The sequence below is a fragment of the Pan troglodytes genome, chromosome 16 (assembly GCF_028858775.2).
Source record: "Pan troglodytes isolate AG18354 chromosome 16, NHGRI_mPanTro3-v2.0_pri, whole genome shotgun sequence".
In the NCBI taxonomy this organism is placed as follows: Eukaryota; Metazoa; Chordata; class Mammalia; order Primates; family Hominidae; genus Pan; species Pan troglodytes.
The window spans coordinates 10,897,865-10,918,075 of record NC_072414.2 but is presented as its reverse complement, the minus strand read 5'-3'; the positions used below and the strand labels follow the sequence as shown (position 1 = coordinate 10,918,075).

Here is a 20,211-nt window from a genome sequence, read left to right as displayed (position 1 = left end):
TAAAGTCTGTACTTTAGTTAGTAGTTTTATACCTTTATCAATTTCCATGTTTTTATACATATTCTATCTATGGTTATATAAGTTGTCAACATTAAAGGAAGTTGTAGGGTAGTTGAAATCCTATATAATATTTTTTAACTTTCTGTAAATATAAATTTATTTCAAAATTAAAGAGTAGAGACATAATTCGAGTATCTGACATCATAACTTGGTCTAAACTTAATTGACTCTTCCTGGAACCTTAACCTCTGGGTGCAAATATAGTAAACATTATAAATTATGAATTATATGAATTTATTTTTCATTTACTCTATTATTTAAGGAGTACCAAAGCCCATTTATTTTCTCAATTATCTGAAACTAGAGTTTGCCAGAGTAACAAGTGGGCAGAGCAGAAAATTTTTTTTTTTTTTTTTTTTTTTGAGACAGAGTCTCACTCTGTCACCCAGGCTGGAGTGCAGTGGCATGATCTCGGCTCACTGCAAGCTCCACCTCCTGAGTTCACGCCATTCGCCTGCCTCAGCCTCCCAAGTAGCTGGACTACAGGCGCCTGCCACCATGCCTGGCTAATTTTTTGTATTTTTTAGTACAGGTGGGATTTCACCGTGTTAGCCAGGCTGGTCTCAATCTCCTGACCTCGTGATCCACCTGCCTCGGCCTCCCAAGGTGCTGGGATTACAGGCGTGAGCCACTGCGCCTGGCCCAGAGCAGAATATTTTATGAATACCATAATGCATCTACATTTGCCTTGACTACTTATAAAGTGGTTTGTATGATTATCATCTATATGATCATAAAGACAACTGAGAAAGAAAAATTTATAGTTATGCAACTTTTCTGGATTTAAGAATAGGATCTGGCCAGGCGTGGTAGCATGTGTCTGCGGTCCCAGCTGCTAGGAAGCATGAGGCAGAGGGATCACTTGAGACCAGCTGTTTGAGGTCATAGTTTGCTATGGTTGCACCTGTGAATAGCCACTGCACTGCAGCCTGGGCAAAATGGCATCACCCTGTCTCAAATAAATAAATATTTGAGTTGGACTCAAATATTTTTAAGTATTTTTTAGGTAATTTTAAGTAATTTTTAGGTATCATTGTTCATATTTATTTGATTAGGACTGGAATTCTCCTGCTACAGATTTTTCTGTTTTTAGAAAGCTACTACTGCAATACAAACTTTCATGTAACTCAGTGCCATGTCTATCTTCCTCCTCAATGTATAACTTGAACTATAGACTAATTATCTCACCATATTTGTTTTATTTCTGTCATTTCTTGTTTGCTTTTGAGGTTTCTCTCTGCATCATGGCTATAAACTGTAGCCCTGCCCAACAGGACTCGAGGGTTTAGTACTGAATTTTCACAGTATGCTTTTCATGGGATGCTTATTTATGCTGGTGGATGGCCTAATGTCTAATTGTCTGACCTGTAACCAGGTTTCTCTCTCACAGAATACCCATTTATATTGGAATACATCCTTATGGCTCCTTTCTGACCCATGTTCAGTTTATCCCTACCAAGGTAGACATTCTTTAAGAGTACTGAGTGGGACAAAAACGTGAGGTCCAAGTATGTTGGTCAAGTGAGACACCTAAGAGACAACACAACAAAAGGCATGAAATATCCCTCAGTTTATGACTAACAGATCCTGGAGAGAAGAGGGCAGCATTCTTTGGAGGGCCAATGGGAAGGGGAGAACTCTCTGAAACAAACACTCCCAAACAGCAGGGGTCAAGGGGAGCAAAGAGAGAGAAAAATGCATGATGGACCAGCAGGCTGAAGCATTTATTGGTGTATAATCTGTGTTTTTCAGAGATACAAAACCAATAGATGATGGAGATAGATAGATAGATAGATAGATAGATAGATAGATAGATTAGAGGCAATTTATTAGGCATGGGCTCATGTGATTATAGAGGCTGAAAAGTCCCAAGGCAGGTCATCTGTAAGCTTAGGACCCTAAGATGCTGGTAATGTGGCCCAGTCCAACATCACATCTTCAGAACCATGGAAGCCCTTGAGGTAATTCTCAATTTAAGGCCAAAAGCCTAAAAATCTGAGTAAGCCCTGAGTTTCAAGGGCAGACATCTTTGATTTCTGTTGTCCAAGGACAGGAAAAGAAATATCCCTCCTCCAGGAGAGAGAGACAGGAAAAAAATTTTGCCTTTTTGGTTGTATTTAGCCTCAAGGAGATTGGATGGTGCTTGTTTTTCTTGGTGGTGGATCTTTACCCCTCAGTCAAATGACACACACACCAAACTCCTCACTCACAGACTCAGAAGTAATGTTTTACCAGTTCTCTTGGTATTCATTAATCCAGTCAATGTGATACATAAAATTAACCATCCCAAGCCCATCACTTTTCCACTTGGCACCTGATATTGTTTGGCTGTGTCCCCACCCAAGTCATCTTGAATTGTAGTTCCCATAATTCCCACATGCTGCAGGAAGGCCCCAGTGGGAGGTAATTGAATAATGGAGGCAGTTACCTCCATGCTGCTGTTCTCATGATAGTGAGTGATTTCTCATGAGATCTGATGGTTTTATAAGGGGCTTTCTCCCCATTTTTTTGGCACTTCTCCTTCCTGCTACCAAGTGAAGAAAAACATGTTTGCTTTCCCTTCCACCATGATTGTAAGTTTCCTGAGGCCTCCCCAGCCATGCTGAACAGTAAGTCAATTAAACTGCTTTCTGTTATAAGTTACCCAGTCTCAAGTATGTCTTTATTAGCAGTGTGAGATTGGACTAATACAGTAAATTGGTACCAAGAATGGGGTACTGCTATAAAGATACCCCAAAATATGGAAGCGACTTAGCAACTGGATAACAGGCAGAGGTTGAAACAGTTTGGAGGGCTTAGAAGAAGACAGGAAAATGTGGGAAAGTTTGGAGCTTTCTGGAGACTTGTTGAATGCCTTTGACCAAAATGATGTTAGTGATACAAACAATGAAGTCCAGGCTGAGGTGGTCTCAGATGGAGATAAGGAACTTGTTGGTTACTGAAGTAAAGGACACTCTTGCTATGCAAACAGACTGGTGGCATTTTGCTCCTGCCCTAGAGATCTGTGGAACTTTGAACTTGAGAGAGATGATTTAGGCTATCTGGCAGAAGCAATTTATAAGCAGCAAAGCGTTCAAGAGAAAACACAACATAAAAGTTTGGGAAATTTGCAGCCTGACAATGGGAAATAAAAGAAAAGCTGATTTTCTTGGGAGAAATTCAAGCCAGCTGCAGAAATTTGCATCAGTAATGAGGAGCCTAATGTTAATCACCAAGACAATTGGGAAGTGTCTCTAGGGCATGTTAGAGAACTTTATGGCAGCCCCACCCATCACAGGTCTGGAGGCCTAGAGGGAAAAATGTTTTGTGGACTAGGCCCAGGCCCCCCTGCTCTGTGCAGCCTCAGGACATGGTGCCCTGCATCCCATCTGCTTTGGCTCCAGCTGCTCAAGCTAAAAGGGGCCAAGGTACAGCTCAGGCCATTGGTTCAGAGGGTGCAAGCCCCAAGCCTTGGTGATTTACACATGGTGTTCGCCTGCAGGCACACAGAAGTCAAGAATTGAGGTTTGGGAACCTTTGCCTAGATTTCAGAGGATGTATGGAAATGCCTGGGTGTCCAGGTAGAAGTTTGACAGAGCCCTCGTGGAGAACCTCTCCTAAGGCACTGAGGAAGGGAAATGTGGGGTTGGAGCCCCCACACAGAGTACCCACTGTGGCACTGCCTAGTGGAGCTGTGAGAAGAGGGCCAACATCCTCCAGACTCTAGAAAGGTAGATCCACCGACAGCTTGCACCATGTCCCTGGAAAAGCCAGACACTCAATGCCAGCTGTGAAAGCAGCTGGGAGGGGGGCTGTTCCCTGCAAAGCCACAGGGGCAGAGCTGCCCAATGCCATTGGAGCCCACCTCTTGCATCAGCATGAGCTGGATGTAAGACATGGAGTCAAAGGAGATCATTTTGGAACTTTAAAGTTTAATGGCTGCCTTCTTGGATTTTAACTTGCATGGGGCCAGTAGCACCTTCATTTTGGCCAATTTCTCCCACTTGGAACAGGTGTATTTATCCAATGCCTGTACCCTCATTGTATCTAGGAAGTGACTAACTTGCTTTTGATTTTACAGGCTCATAGGTGGAAGGGACTTGCCTTGTCTCAGATGAGACTTTGGACTTGGACTTTTGGGTTAATCCTGGAATGAGCTAAGACTTTCGGGGACTGTTCAAAAGGCATGATTGTGTTTTGAAATATGAGGACATGAAATTTGGGAGGGGCCAAGGCTGGAAAGATATGGTTTGGCTTTGTCCCCACCCAAATGTCATCTTGAATTGTAGTTCCCATAATCCCCACTGTCATGGGAGAGACCTGGTGGGAGGTAATTGAATCATGATGTCACTTAACCCAATGCTACTCTTCTTGTGATAGTGAGTGAGTTCCCATGAGATTTGGTGGTTTTAAAAGGGGCTTTCCCCCCTTTTGCTCAGTACTTCTTTTTCCTGCCACCATGTGAGGAAGGACGTGTTTGCTTCCCCTTCTTCCATGATTGTAAGTTTCCTGAGGCCTCCCCAGCCATGCTGAACTGTGAGTCAATTAAACCTCTTTCCTTTATAAATCACCCAGTCTCAGGTATGTGTTTATTAGCAGCATGAGAATAGACTAGTACAGCACCCATATCATTTCCTTAACTGAAAACTAATCTCCAAATGGGTGACTTAATGTTCTACCTCCTGAATATACTGGAGTGGAGGTTGGACCCCACAATGTCTCAGGCAGCATCACCTTTATGGATTTTCTTGGTGCAGTTCATTCAGCTGTTTTTACTGATTGTACTTAAAGGTTTCCCAGACAGGCATTACATAGTGTAGGTGACTTCACAATTCTGGGGTCCTGGTAGTGGTACTACTTCCTCTAGTCCACTAATCATTAACTTAGTGAGGAATGTCTGTGGTGACCTCATTTCCATGGCTTCACTAGGGATTTCCCTGATGGGAACTCTCTGTAGCAGCTCCAGGCCCACGTTGGCACTTGGCATTGCTCTATTAGGGGGTTTCTGCAGTGGCTCTGCCCTGTGACAAGTCTCAGCCTCAGTTCCCAGGCTTGCAAAGAAATCGAAAGAAAATTGTGGAGGCTACCAAGTCTTCAAAGCTCTTGCTTTCTGTAAGCCTACAGAATTAGCACCACAGGGACATCTCCAAGGTTTAGGACTTTTACATCCAAGAGCTGGGGCACAAGCCCCACCTGAGGCTACTTTACCCAAAACATCTGGAATGCAGGGAGCAGCATCCTGACTTGGCACAGGGCAGTGCCTTCATTTGTCCACAGAAACCATCCTGTCCTCCAGAACCCCTGGGCCTGTGATGGGAGGGCAGCCTGAAAAGGAGTGAAATGCTGTGGGGCCTCCTTCCCGTTGTCTTGACTATTAACACCTGGCTCCCGTTTAGCCACGCTAATCTCTGGCAAGCTGTGGCTCTGCCACACACTTGGGTTTTTCTCCTGGAAATGCTCTTTTATTCTCTACCACATGGGCAGGCTACAACATTTTTTAATTGTTTTCTTGTCTTTTTTCTTTTCTCTGTCAGTTCACATGAAGCATTTGGAAGTAAACACACGATGGACTGAACACTTTGCTGCTTAGAAACTTCTTCTTCCAGATTCCCTAGTTCATCAAGTAGTTAGGCCTCTCACAAAGCCCTTGGTCATGGATACAGGTCAGCCGTTCTTTACCCAATCAAAACAGGGATGGCCTTTACTCCAGTTACTAATATGTTGTTTCTTAGTTCCATCTGACATTTTGTCAGAATGGCCCTTATGTCAGTATTTCTATCAGCAGTGAGGACTAAACATATTTGATTGCTGTCTCATGCTTCCCTAAAATGTATAAAACGAAGCTGCACCCCAACCACCTTGGGCACATGTTCTCAGGACCTCCTGAGGGCTGTGTCATGGGCCATGGTCACTCATATTTTGGTCAGAATAAATCTCTCTAAATATTTCACAGAGTTTGACTTTTTTCGTCAACAGCAGTCTTGTCACAACCACTTGACCAATTTATAAGGACTCCCAAACTTTTCCTAGTCTTCTTGTATCTAAGCCTGACAATAATGTAGGCTTTATCTAGCCTGCTTCTCCAAAGTCTTCCAGCCTCTGCCCATTACCCATTTTCTGTATTAGTCTCTTTTCTGTTACATGTAATAGAATACAAAAAAATCTGGGTAATTTATGAAAGCAGGAAATGTATTTCTTACAGTTATGAAGGCTAATAAGTCTTCATAAGTCACCAAATGCGGGGCCACATTTGGTGAAAGCTTCTTGGTAGTGAGGACTCCCTAAAGAGTCCTGAGGTCATATCATGCAGGTGTCACCTGGCTCGGGGCTGAGCATGGTAGGACCGATCTCTTTTCCTCTTATAAAGCCACCAGTTGCCCTGACCTGATAACTCATTAATCCATTAACATATTAATCCATAAATAGATGTGTTACTGGGAAGTGTGGGGTCCTCACTTCCTGTCTTTTTACAGAAAAAAAATTAAGGCAAGAGAGGTAAGAAGTAACAAGATTTGGCCGGGCGTGGTGGCTCACACCTGTAATACCAACACTTTGGGAGACCAAGGCAGGTGGATCATGAGGTCAGGAAATCGAGACCATCCTGGCCAACATGGTGAAACCCTGTCTCTACTAAAAATACAAAAATCAGCCAGGCATGGTGGCGTGTACCTGTAGTCCCAGCTACTCAGGAGGCTGAGGCAGGAAAATCACCTGAAAGCAGGAGGCGGAGGTTGCAGTGAGCCAAGATCCTGCAGCTGCACTCCAGCCTGGGCGACAGAGCGAGACTCTGTATCAAAAAAAAAAAAAAAAAAAAAAGTAACAAGGTGTATTTAAAGCGGCAGTACACTCTGAAAGGTGAGTCAGGACAGGCTGCTAGAAAAAGGAGACAGCGAATATTAGCACTGGGGAAGCTGCTTTATGGGGAGTCTTACATGACTATTCATGAAAGGTGTATAAAGGACTGTTACTAGCAAGCATGTTTTGGGTGGTCTCCTGGGTGCACATGCCTTGTGGCCATACATGCTCGTACATGCATCGCATGTCATATTAGCATCTTAAATCTCCAGTTAGGGGTGTATTTTTTACTATTATAATGAGCAAAAGGCCACTTTTAGGGGGAGCCAAGAGGGAAGTGCACATGCTTGCTACTGGGGAAAGTCCCTACTGAAGTTACCTCCCATTAGGTGCAGGTAAGTCCCAGTTTAGGGCCAGATAAGCCTAACCAGAAGTCCAGAAGTGGCTGTTGTTTTCTTCTGATTGACAGTGGGCACTGGTTGCTAGTGGAGTGAAGTTTCGAGGGCTTCCTTTGCCAGGACTGCGCTTCTCAGGGCCGCCTTTTCTGCTCATGTTTGTCCATCTGCCTAGTCTAACAGACGATCCACTTAGGAAAGCAGAACACTCATTATCCATCCAATCACCTCTTAAAGGTCTCACCACTTGTTACTGCCACACTGGGGATTAACTTCTAAAATGAGTCTGGTGAAAGACAAATATTCCAGCCACAGCAGGTGCCAGGAGATCTCCTGTATTCTGGACATATTCTTCCATACCTTCATTGTGGAGTACTAGTTCAATTTTCCCCTAGTAGTCTGGATCAGTTACCCCAACAAACACTACAACTCACTTCTTCACCTGTTATTTCATAACATGAGGAGCCCAGTGTGGCTGAATGGCAGTCTTAACATTCAGTTCAATGAACTAATTGGTGTGTCTTTAGTGGCAACATTCCTTTCTCTAGAATTAAGACCTCTAGGCCAGCAGAGCATATTGTTCCAGGAGCAGAAAGTAAATATTTCACTAGGGAGACATTAAGAGTAATATGAGTGGTGCCATTCTCATTTTTGTCCCTGGATTTCTATATCTGTAATTCTGGTTTGGGGAGAAAGAGTATTATATAATGGTTGCTGATTCAGGGCATATACAGGATTCTAGAGAACCTTGCCCCATCCCTGAAAAGTATTGTTACCTAGAAGGTGCTGCAACTGTGAGTCCCAAAGGCTATTCCACCATTTATCAAGCTAGTTCCTTCAGGATTACGGGGAACACAGTAAGACCAGTGAGCTTCATGACCATAAGCCCACTGCTGCAATACTTTGGCTGTGATTTGAGTTCCTTAGAGCCAATGTTGTGTGGAATACAATGATGATGAGTAAAGCATACTGTTAGTCCACAAACTATCGTTTTGGCAGAAATCTTGTGTTCAAGGAAGTAAAATCCACATCTAGAGTAAATGTCTATTCCAGTAAGGGCAAAACACTGCCCCTTTCTTGATGAAAGATACCCAACATAATCATCCAAAAACTGGTAGTTTGCTGATCACCCTGAGAAATGGTGTCATATCAGAGACTCAGTGTTGGTCTGTGCAGCTGGCAGATGGACCACTCAGAGGGAGCCACAGCCAGGTTGGCCTTGGTGAGTGAAAGTCCTGTTGGTGTGAGCATGCATGATGTTCATCCCTGACACCATGGTCACTTTGTTCATTAGCCTGTGGTGCAATGACAAGTGTGGCTGGAGAAAGAGGATAACAAGTATCTCAGAATGCATTATCCCATCCACTTGATTATTGCAGACATCCTCTGCTGAGATAACACATTGGTGAACATTCACATGGAAACAACTGTCTTCACTTTTTTTGCCTCTTCCCTTTTTTTGTGGATAGACTATGGTACAAACTTGTATAATAGATCTCTTCAAGGAAGGATAGAAGAATGATTAACAGTATAAAATGTAGGTAGTGTACCTGCATCCTTCTTTGAGGAGACCTGGCTGCTGTTTCTTACAAGGAGTTCTGGGACTGTAAACTGGCTGAAGTGTGAGAATTGAATGTGGGGCTATGATTCTGTGCTTTTTTATGATTCCAGTTAGACTTTTGTTTACTTGAGCTGAATTTTTTCTGCTTCTTCAGACCAAGTAAGCCTTTAGAAAGCTTTCTATCTATTTACTTTTTAAGAACACCATGGCTAACTAGCAAACATTACAGATACATAGGAGTCAGAACAATCTGATTGTTGCTTTGCCTTTGCTGCTCATTTACATAATAATGCCCACTAGCCTTTGAAGGTTGATTGCTGTCACTTGGCCCCAAGGCCCCCTGAGATCCAACATTTCCATTGCACTTAAATATTTTAAGTGATGGTCTGTGGTTTCCATTATAAGATCTGGCCTACAGGGAAGAGAGATCACAGAGTTCTTAAGACACACTGGGGCTTCCCACACTAATCTATTTCTCAAAGTATCATTAAAAATTATGTCTTCTGGACCTTCTCTGTGTGGGTCAGTGACAAATCCACTCTAGCATTTCACTGTCCCCGAGTTTCTAAATTCCTTCCTCAAAGGTAAACAAAGAGAGATAGAGCATCTCCAACTTGTTCATGGTAAACCACTCTTAGAACTAGAATTCAGCCAAACGTTGCAACAAACTGCTAACACCATTCCTAAATCCCCAAGCTGTGACATTTGAGGCAGAATATTTGCTTAGTGAGCTCATATCGATAAACTTGTCCTCGTCCAACTTTATGTTCCCTCCACCATTATCCTGACTGTTAGAAGGAGATTTTTCAGTGCCTCAAAATAAAAGAAAATAGCGCCACTTGCATATAAATTTTGTCAGCAAGGCAAATTTACTCCTGCAGGAGGGTGCCCCTCGTAGGTCTGGTCACCGTGAGAGCACACACAAACAGAGGAAAGCAGAGGTTTTTATTATCTCTAATGCAGCTCATCCCTGTTTACTGTGTCCTGCCTCCATTGGCTGGAGTTGGACCGCACAATGTAAGCTAAACCCAATTGGCTAACTTGAAAAGTGCAGGAATGCAGTTATACCAGTAGGAAGGTGGGAAGATCAGTTTCGGCGAACGTAGCTGTTTAGCTGTTGCAATGGGAGGGGTAATTCACAGAGTGGGTAGCAGATGTGGAATGTGGGCCCTATAGATAAGGACCAGCAGGAAAGTTGTTTACCAGGGCAGGGGGAACACAGAGGGTAAGGAAGTCTGGCTTTGAAAGCAGGGAAAAAAGGACAAGGAAATTTAAGAAGGCTAAACCTTTGAAGAAGAATTTCTTACTGTATTCAACACTGACCCTAAAAATCCATTTCCACAAATGTTCCCAGATTCTGCTTATGTAAATTAGAAAACTCAAGTAGTTTGTTTGAGTGTGGTGCACCTTCTCATGGGTCATGCATCATATATTACCTTTATGGCCTGCTAGGACTTGAGTCTTATAGGTCTGGAAGCAAAAAATGTGCTGGAGTAGGGCCTGAAGAGAAGCAACATTGTATTCCTTGGCAACTGCTTCAGGGAAGCTCATTACTTTTTCCTCATGCAATGCAGAGTTAATTTCCCCAGACAGAGGTGAAAGGGCCTGTACATACAATGTTGGAGGGAAGGCCACTGCCATGGGGATGTGTGCGGGAGGCCACTTCCTCTGACAAACAAGACTCATCAGAATTTCTTTCTTTCTTTTTTATTTTTTATTTTTATTATACTTTAAGTTCTAGGGTACATGTGCACAATGTGCAGGTTCGTTACATATGTATACTTGTGCCATGTTGGTGTGCTGCACCCATTAACTCGTCTTTTACATTGGGTATATCTCCTAATGCTTTCCCTCCCCACTCCCCCCATCCCCACTCCACCACAGGCCCCGGTGTATGATGTTCCCCTTCCTGTGACCAAGTGTTCTCACTGTTCACTTCCAACCTATGAGTGAGAACATGTGATGTTTGGCTTTTTGTTCTTGCGATAGTTTGCTGAGAATGATGGTTTCCAGCTTCATCCATGTCCCTACAAAGGACATGAACTCATCCTTTTTTATGGCTGCATAATATTCCATGGTGTATATGTGTCACATTTTCTTAATCCAGTCTATCATTGATGGACATTTGGGTTGGTTCCCAGTCTTTGCTATTTTGAAGAGTGCTGCAATAGACATACAGGTTCATGTGTCTTTATGGCTGCATGATTTATAATCCTTTGGGTATATACCCAGTAATGGGATGGCTGGGTCAAATGGTATTTCTAGTTCTAGATCCCTGAGGAATCACCATACTGTCTTCCACAATGGTTGAACTAGTTTACAGTCCCACCAACAGTGTAAAATGTTCCTATTTCTCCACATCCTCTCCAGCACCTGTTGTTTCCTGACTTTTTAACGATCATCATTCTAACTGGTGTGAGATGGTATCTCATTGTGGTTTTGATTTGCATTTCTCTGATGGCCAGAGATGATGAGCATTTTTTCATGTGTCTGTTGGCTGCATAAATGTCTTCTTTTGAGAAGTGTCTGTTCATATCCCTCGCCCACTTTTTGATGGGATTGTTTGTTTTTTTCTTGTAAACTTGTTTGAGTTCTTTGTAGATTCTGGATATTAGCCCTTTGTCAGATGAGTAGATTGCAAAAATTTTCTCCCATTCTGTATGTCGCCTGTTCACTCTGATGGTAGTTTCTTTTGCTGTGCAGAAGCTCTTTAGTTTAATTAGATCCCATTTGTCAATTTTGGCTTTTGTTGCCATTGTTTTTGGTGTTTTAGACATGAAGTCCTTGCCCATGCCTATGTCCTGAATGGTATTGCCTAGGTTTTCTTCTAGCATTTTTATGGTTTTAGGTCTAACATTTAAGTCTTTAATCCATCTTGAATTAATTTTTGTATAAGATGTAAAGAAGGGATCCAGTTTTAGCTTTCTACATATGGCTAGCCAGTTTTCCCAGCACCATTTATTAAATAGGGAATCCTTTAGCCATTTCTTGTTTTTATCAGGGTTGTCAAAGATCAGATGGTTATAGATGTGTGGTATTACTTCTGAGGGCTCTGTTCTGTTCCACTGGTCTATATCTCTGTTTTGGTACCAATACCATGCTGCTTTGGTTACTGTAGCCTTGTAGTATAGTTTGAAGTCAGGTAGCATGATGCCTCCAGCTTTGTTCTTTTGGCTTAGGATTGTCTTGGCAATGCGGGCTCTGTTTTGGTCCCATATGAACTTTAAAGTAGTTTTTTCCAATTCTGTGAAGAAAGTCATTGGTAGCTTGTTGGGGATGGCATTGAATCTATAAATTACCTTGGGCAGTATGGACATTTTCACGATATTGATTCTTCCTATCCAAGAGCATGGAATGTTCTTCCATTTGCTTGTATCCTCTTTAATTTCATTGAGCAGTGGTTTGTAGTTCTCCTTGAAGAGTTCCTTCACGTCCCTTGTAAGTTGGATTCCTAGGTATTTTATTCTCTTTGAAGCAATTATGAATGGGAGTTCACTCATGATTTGGCTCTCTGTTTGTCTGTTATTGGTGTATAAGAATGCTTGTGATTTTTGCACACTGATTTTTGTATCCTGAGACTTTGCTGATGTTGCTTATCCACTTACAGAGATTTTGGGCTGAGACGATGGGGTTTTCTAAATATACAGTCATGTCATCTGCAAACAGGGACAATTTGACTTCCTCTTTTCCTAATTGAATACCCTTTATTTCTTTCTCCTGCCTGATTGCCCTGACCAGAACTTCCAACACTATGTTGAATAGGAGTGATGAGAGAGGGCATCCCTGTCTTGTGCCAGTTTTCAAAGGGAATGCTTCCAGTTTTTGCCCATTCAGTATGATATTGGCTGTGCATTTGTCATAAATAGCTCTTATTATTTTGAGATACGTCCCATCAATACCTAATTTATTGAGAGTTTTTAGCATGAAGGGCTGTTGAATTTTGTCAAAGGCTTTTTCTGCATGTATTGAGATAATCACGTGGTTTTTGTCTTTGGTTCTGTTTCTGTGCTGGATTACGTTTATTGGTTTGCCTATGTTGAACCCGCCTTGCATCCCAGGGATGAAGCCCACTTGATCATGGTGGATAAGCTTTTTGATGTGTTGCTGGATTCAGTTAGTCAGTATTTTATTGAGGATTTTTGCATCGATGTTCATCAGGGATATTGGTCTAAAATTCTCTTTTTTGGTTGTGTCTCTGCCAGGCTTTGGTATCAAGATGATGCTGGCCTCATAAAAATGAATTAGGGAGGATTCCCTCTTTTTCTATTGATTGGAATAGTTTCCGAAGGAATGGTACCAGCTACTACTTGTACCTCTGGTAGAATTCGGCTGTGAATCCGTCTGGTCCTGGACTTCTTTTGGTTGGTAGGCTATTAATTATTGCCTCAATTTCAGAACCTGTTATTGGTCTATTCAGGGATTCAACTTCTTCCTGGTTTAGTCTTCGGAGAGTGTATGTGTCCAGGAATTTATCCATTTCTTCTAGATTTTCTAGTTTATTTTTGTAGAGGTGTTTATAGTATTCTCTGATGGTAGTTTGTATTTCTGTGGGATTGGTGGTGATATCCCCTTTATCATTTTTTATTGCATCTATTCGATTCTTGTCTCTTTTCTTCTTTATTAGTCTTGCTAGCGGTCTGTCAATTTTGTTTATCTTTTCAAAAAACCAGCTCCTGGATTCATTGATTTTTTTGAATGGTTTTTGGTGTCTCTATCTCCTTCAGTTCTGCTTTGATCTTAGTTATTTCTTTCCTTCTGCTAGCTTTTAAATGTGTTTGCTCTTGCTTCTCTAGTTCTTTTAACTGTGATGTTAGGGTGTCAAATTTAGATCTTTCCTGCTTTCTCTTGTAGGCATTTAGTGCTATAAATTTCCCCCTACACAGTGCTTTAAATGTGTCCCAGAGATTCTGGTATGTTGTGTCCTTGTTCTCATTGGTTTCAAAGAACATCTTTATTTCTTCCATCATTTCGTTATGTACCCAGTAGTCATTCAGGAGTAGGTTGTTCAGTTTCCATGTAGTTGAGCAGTTTTGAGTGAGTTTCTTAATCCCGAGTTCTAGTTTGATTGCACTGTGATCTGAGAGACAGTTTGTTATAATTTCTGTTCTTTTACATTTGCTGAGGAGAGCTTTACTTCCAACTATGTGGTCAATTTTGGAATAAGTGCAATGTGGTGCTGAGAAGAATGTATATTCTGTTGATCTGGGGTGGAGAGTTCTGTAGATGTCTATTAGGTCCACTTGGTGCAGAGCTGAGTTCAATTCCTGGATATCCTTGTTAACTTTCTGTCTCGTGGATCTGTCTAATGTTGACAGTGGGGTGTTAAAGTTTCCCATTATTATTGTGTGGGAGTCTAAGTCTCTTTGTAGATCTCTAAGGACTTGCTTTATGAATCTGGGTGCTCCTGTATGGGGTGCATATATATTTAAGATAGTTAGCTCTTGTTGTTGAATTGATCCCTTTACCATTGTGTAATGGCCTTCTTTGTCTCTTTTGATCTTTGTTGGATTAAAGTCTGTTTTATTAGAGACTAGGATTGCAACTCCTGCCTTTTTTTGTTTTCCGTTTTCTTGGTAGATCTTCCTCCATCCCTTTATTTTGAGCCTATGTGTGTCTCTGCACATGAGATGGGTCTCCTGAATACAGCACACTGATGGGTCTTGACTCTTTATCCAGTTTGCCAGTCTGTGTCTTTTAATTGGAGCATTTAGCCCATTTACATTTTAGGTTAATATTGTTATATGTGAATTTGATCCTGTCATTATGATGTTAGCTGGTTATTTTGCTCATTAGTTGATGCAGTTTCTTCCTACCATCGATGGTCTTTACAATTTGGCATGTTTTTGCAGTGGCTGGTACCAGTTGTTCCTTTCCATGTTTAGTGTGTCCTTCAGGAGCTCTTTTAGGGCAGGCCTGGTGGTGACAAAATCTCTCAGCATTTGCTTGTCTGTAAAGGATTTTATTTCTCCTTCACTTGTGAAGCTTAGTTTGGCTGTATATGAAATTCTGGGTTGAAAATTCTTTTCTTTAAGAATGTTGAACATTGGCCCCCACTCTCTTCTGGCTTGTAGAGTTTCTGCCGAGAGATCCGCTGTTAGTCTGATGGGTTTCCCTTTGTGGGTAACCCGACTTTTCTCTCCGGCTGCCCTTAACATTTTTTCCTTCATTTCAACTTTGGTGAATCTGACAATTATGTGTCTTGAAGTTGCTCTTCTCGAGGAGTATCTTTGTGGCATTCTCTGTATTTCCCGAATCTGAATGCTGGCCTGCCTTGCTAGGTTGGGGGAGTTCTGTATAATATCCTGCAGAGTGTTTTCCAACTTGGTTCCATTCTCCCTGTCACTTTCAGGTACACCAATCTGGCGTAGATGTGGTCTTTTCACATAGTCCCATATTTCTTGGAGGCCTTGTTCATTTCTTTTTACCCTTTTTTCTCTAAACTTCTCTTCCCACTTCATTTAATTCCTTTGATCTTCCGTCACTGATACTCTTTCTTCCAGTTGATTGAATCAGCTACTGAAGCTTGTGCATTCATCATGTAGTTCTCATGCCATGGTTTTCAGCTCCATCAGGTCATTTAAGGACTTCTCTACACTGGTTATTCTAGTTAGCCATTCATCTAATCTTTTTTCAAGGTTTTTACCTTCTTTGCGATGGGTTTGAACTTTCTCCTTTAGCTCGGAGAAGTTTGATCATCTGACAAGTTGAGAGAAGAAGGCTTCAAAGTCATTCTCTGTCCAGCTTTGTTCTTTTGCTGTCGAGGAGCTGCGTTCCTTTGGAGGGGGAGAAGTGCTCTGATTTTTAGAATTTTCAGCTTTTCTGCTCTATTTTTTCCCCATCTTTGTGGTTTTATCTACCTTTGGTCTTTGACGATGGTGACATACAGATGGGGTTTTGGTGTGGATGTCCTTTCTGTTTGTTAGTTTTCCTTCTAACAGTCAAGACCCTCAGTTGCAGGTCTGTTGGAGTTTGCTGGAGGTCCACTCCAGTCCCTGTTTGCCTGGGTATCAGCAGCAGAGGCTGCAGAACAGCGAATATTGCTGAACAGCAAATGTTCCTACCTGATTGTTCCTCTGGAAGCTTCGTCTCAGAGGGGTACCCGGCCATATGAGGTGTCAGTCTGCCCCGACTGCGGGGTGCCTCCCAGTTAGGCTACTCGGGGGTCAGGGACTCACGTGAGGAGGCAGTCTGTCCATTCTCAGATCTCAAACTTCATGCTGGGAGAACCACTACTCTCTTCAAAGTTGTCAGACAGGGACATTTAAGTCTGCAGAGGTTTCTGCTGCCTTTTGTTAGGCTATGCCCTGCCCCCAGAGGTAGAGTCTACAGAGGCAAGCAGGCCTCCTTGAGCTGCTGTGGGCACCATCCAGTTCGAGCTTCCCAGCTTCTTTGCTTACCTACTCAAGCCTCAGCAATGATGGGCGCCCCTCCCCCAGCCTCACTGCTGCCTTGCAGTTCGATCTGAAGACTGCTGTGCTAGCAATGAGCGAAGCTCCTTGGGCATGGGACCCTCCGAGCCAGGCGCAGGATATAATCTCCTGGTGTGCCGTTTGCTAAGATCGTTGGAAAAGCGCAGTATTAGGGTGGGAGTGACCCGATTTTCCAGGTGCCGTCTGTCACCCCTTCCCTTTGCCTCGCCCTGCTTTGCCTCACACTCAGTGGGCTGCACCCACTGTCCTGCCCCCACTGTCCAACGAGCCCCAGTTAGATGAACCTGGAAATGCAGAAATCAGTTGGAAATGCAGAAATCACCTGTCTTCTGTGTCGCTCATGCTGGGAGCTGTAGTCTGGAGCTGTTCCTATTTGGCTATCTTGGAGACTCATCAGAATTTCAGAGCTCAATGTCTCCAGCTTCATCAGTGTTTTCAGAGGTTTCCATTCCAATTTACAAGATCCCATTCTTTCCCAACTAATGCCCTCAATTGATAGTAGGTCCCTTGCTAGACCAAGAGTTCAACTCTCATTGTAATTTAGCCAATTGCGTGATTTGGGCTTGTCTTTGGATTTTAGCAATTTTGGCCCTGTGGCTACAGGAGAGATTATTCTTGTAATAGAGCAACTTAGCTTCAAACTGCATTTTAAAACCTTTTTTTCTTTCCTCCTTTCTCTCCAGTCCCAAAATGTAGCTTTGAGACAAACTACAGATGTGTTTCACAGCCTCAGAATGTTTTTGTTCCTCCTTTCTTCCCAGTCGCAAGATGTGGCTTTGAGAAAAACTAGAAATATGTCTTCTTTCGTCTTGACATACAGTCTCAGAATGTGCTGTGAGCCTCCGCTCCCTTTCCCTTTCTTGGCTTATGCTCCCAAGCCTTATGCACATTTATTCACCTAGATGCTCGTTAAGCACATACCATGCTCTCTCATCTGATATTTTTTTTAGGAGCTTCAGAGGCTGCATTCTGATACAGACCAGACATCTCTGGAATTCCCTTTCCGACAAAAGATTACTTCAAGGCCAGAACCCACTCCTGGCTAAACATTAACTATAAGAGTGACTGCCATTGATTTGTAACTTGGTTGAGCCCACCATGGTGCTGGCCCCTTTGCTAGATGGAACAATAATTCAAGACAAGTCACTGGAGTGGGTTACATCACCTGACACCTCTTAGTTCCTTGTTTCTCATGCATTCCAAACCCCTCTCTCTAAAAAACTCCATATTCCCTCCACAAATTGAAAAATGGAAAATTTTGGAAAGAATTCCACCCACTCTTCCCTTTGCTAGCACATATAATAAAGCTCACTCTCTTTCTGTCACAGCTTGCTCTTGTTGTTTTGGCTTTTTTCTGTAAATGGTGAGCAGCTGGACCCTTTTGCTGGTTACATTTTCACTTAGAGCATACTTAGAACCTCTAAGCCTACTTATGTCAAGATGGATCTCAAAATTTGTTTTTTCCTCATCACTTTGCCTAGCAACATTAGAAACAACCAACTAACATAATTGTATTCCTTGGGTTTCCAAGTCTGATATGACCCTTGCCATAAGTGTAGCATTATCAAAGGTCCTAATTAACAGACGATGATAATGGAGGAATACTCATGGACAAGATGAGTTAAAAAGTGATTCAGAAGAGTTTGGCCTGACTGAGAGAAATTTTGGAATACTTTCATTAATGTATTTTGCTTTTATATTTCATCACATATGATCATAGGAGTGTTTTAAGACAAATAGCCACATTTATAAAAGTTCAAAAGTTATTTTCAATAATTATGAGATAATTATGCTGGAAGATGGAGCTGTCAGAGGGAGCCGTAGCCAGGTTGGCCTTGGTGAGTGAAAGTCCCTGTTGGTGTGAACACGCATAATCTTCATCTCTGGCACTGTGGTCACTTTACTCATTGGCTACTTGTGCAATTATAAGTGATAAATGATAATTATAAGTGATAAGTGCTATAGTTTTTCACTGGTTTTATGCTTGTGACATAAAATAATGACGTATTTATATGTGATGCACATGATACTTCCTGCAAGTACTTGGAAAAAGCAGTCACTATTAGCAAATGCTGACGTAATGTGTACTATTGAACAATGATTAGACTACACATTTTATGTATATTAGTTCACTCAATTCTCACATCATCTCAAGAGGCAGACAGACACTATCAACTCTCTCAAGTTCTAGTTCTGAATCTGAACCAAAATTCTATAGGAAGAGAAACAATAGAAGAGATTCTGAAGAATGAGAAATGAGGCAAGCAAACAGGAAAAAGGAAAGAGAAGAGAAAAAGGTGTGTCTGTAGCACAGGCTAGGGTGTGAGAAGAGGGCAGTGGTATTAGCAGACTGCTGGGTTCAGTGAAATGTAAGGATTGCAGGAACCGGAAGGGCAGACCATGGAGGGACTGAGCCAGTGAGAGAGGGCAGCTCAGGCAGTGATGTAGCAGCAACTCAGAGAGGAATACATTCCATGTAGAGGAATTTTAAATGTCTAGATCTAGTTTCTTGAAATGTTACTTTAGCCCATGTGGTCTGCCCATCAGGAAGACAGAACAATTGAGGATGGTCGCTGCTCTCTGGGGATAGACATGAGCACTATCAGGAGGCTTTGAGTGTGGGGAGGACAAGGATGAAGACAGGCAGAGAGGACCCTAGGCAGGCTGACTGACAGTATCATGGACTTGGATGTTCCTGTTCACTTCTCTTTCTCCATTACTCCAATTCCCCACTTTACCCCACCTGCAGGTTCCTGTCCTGTGTAGAACACCATTGACATAAATGACTCCATCTTAGAAAAAAATACTCCATCTGGCAGCTTTGCATTTCTCTTTGAAGAAAATCCCAGAGACAGCCCACAACCCTTCTGCCATTGCAGCTGCAGTGGTACTGCCCTAACTGCCCTCAGGCAGAGAAAGGAACAAATGGCCAAAGCACTACACTGGCACCTCCAGCACACTGTAGCCACCATATGGAGAGGAGCCCAATTTCTCTTCCCTGCGAGTTCCCACCCCCAACTCTTCAACAGTCAAGGCCCTGGCTCAGGACCACAGAGCAGCTTCCCCACCCATTGTTGAGCATACCCACTGGTAGTGGCTCTGTGTTTCCCTGGGGAAGTACTCCCAGTGGCAACTGACAGCCCCCGTGCCAGTGCCACAGCAATGGCTCAGCCCTTGCTTTCCTCAGTCTGGGGAAGAAACAAAAAGCCTGAGGGTTTCACCTGAGCTTCCAGTACACTGCTGATGATCAGTAAGAAATTATCTCAGGTACAAAACTTATTGGTAATAGTAAGCTCACAGAAAAACACAGAATAGTGTAACACTGTAATTTTGGTGTGTAAATTATTCGTAAGTAGAAAGACCAAATGATGAACCAATCAAAATAAAAACTTTGGCAATTTTTCAAGACATAGACTGCATGTGTAAGACATAAAGAAAAATAACAAAAGTTAAAAAGTGTAGTATGAAGTTAAAATGTAGAGTTTTTATTAGTTTCCTTTTTGCTTGTTAGGTTGTTTCTGCAATCACTGTTATCAGTTTAAAAACAATGGGTCATAAGATAGTATTTGCAAGCCTCATGGTAACCTCAAATTGAGAAAAACATATGATGGATATATACACAAAAAAGCAAGAAATTAAAGCATACCACCAGAGAAAATCACCTTCACTAAAAGGAAGACAGGAAGGAAGGAAAACAAGGAAGAGAAGAACACAAAACAACCAGACAGCAAATAGCAAAATGGCAAGAGTAAGTCTTTACTTGTCAATAACGTTGAATGTAGATTGACTAAACTCTCCAGTGAAAAGACAAAGAGTGGCTTAATGGATAAAAAAAAGGAAGACCCAGTGATCTGTTGCATACAAGAAACACACTTCACCTATAAACTGAAAAATGAAGGGATGGAAAAAAGTTATTCCAATGGAAACCAAGGAAGAGCAGGAGTAACTTAGGGTAATCAGACAAATAGATTTCAAGAAAAAAAAACTATGG

The 20,211-nt window shown here is 42.2% G+C and overlaps 1 protein-coding gene across 15 annotated transcripts in view; it reads left to right on the top strand.

Moving 5' to 3' along the window:
- The window catches only part of LOC112205572 (serine/threonine-protein kinase Nek4-like), a 497,070-nt gene that overhangs the window by 225,220 nt on the left and 251,639 nt on the right, over positions 1–20,211 (top strand). For 4 of the 15 annotated variants that reach the window (XM_063794595.1, XM_063794592.1, XM_063794594.1 and 1 more), the window contains one exon: positions 5,574–5,989. The exons of the other annotated variants lie outside the window; for them this stretch is intronic. The gene's annotated coding sequence lies outside the window, so the exon portion shown is untranslated. Of the gene's footprint in view, positions 1–5,573; positions 5,990–20,211 lie in introns of those variants that run through there. 15 annotated transcript variants of the gene reach the window in all.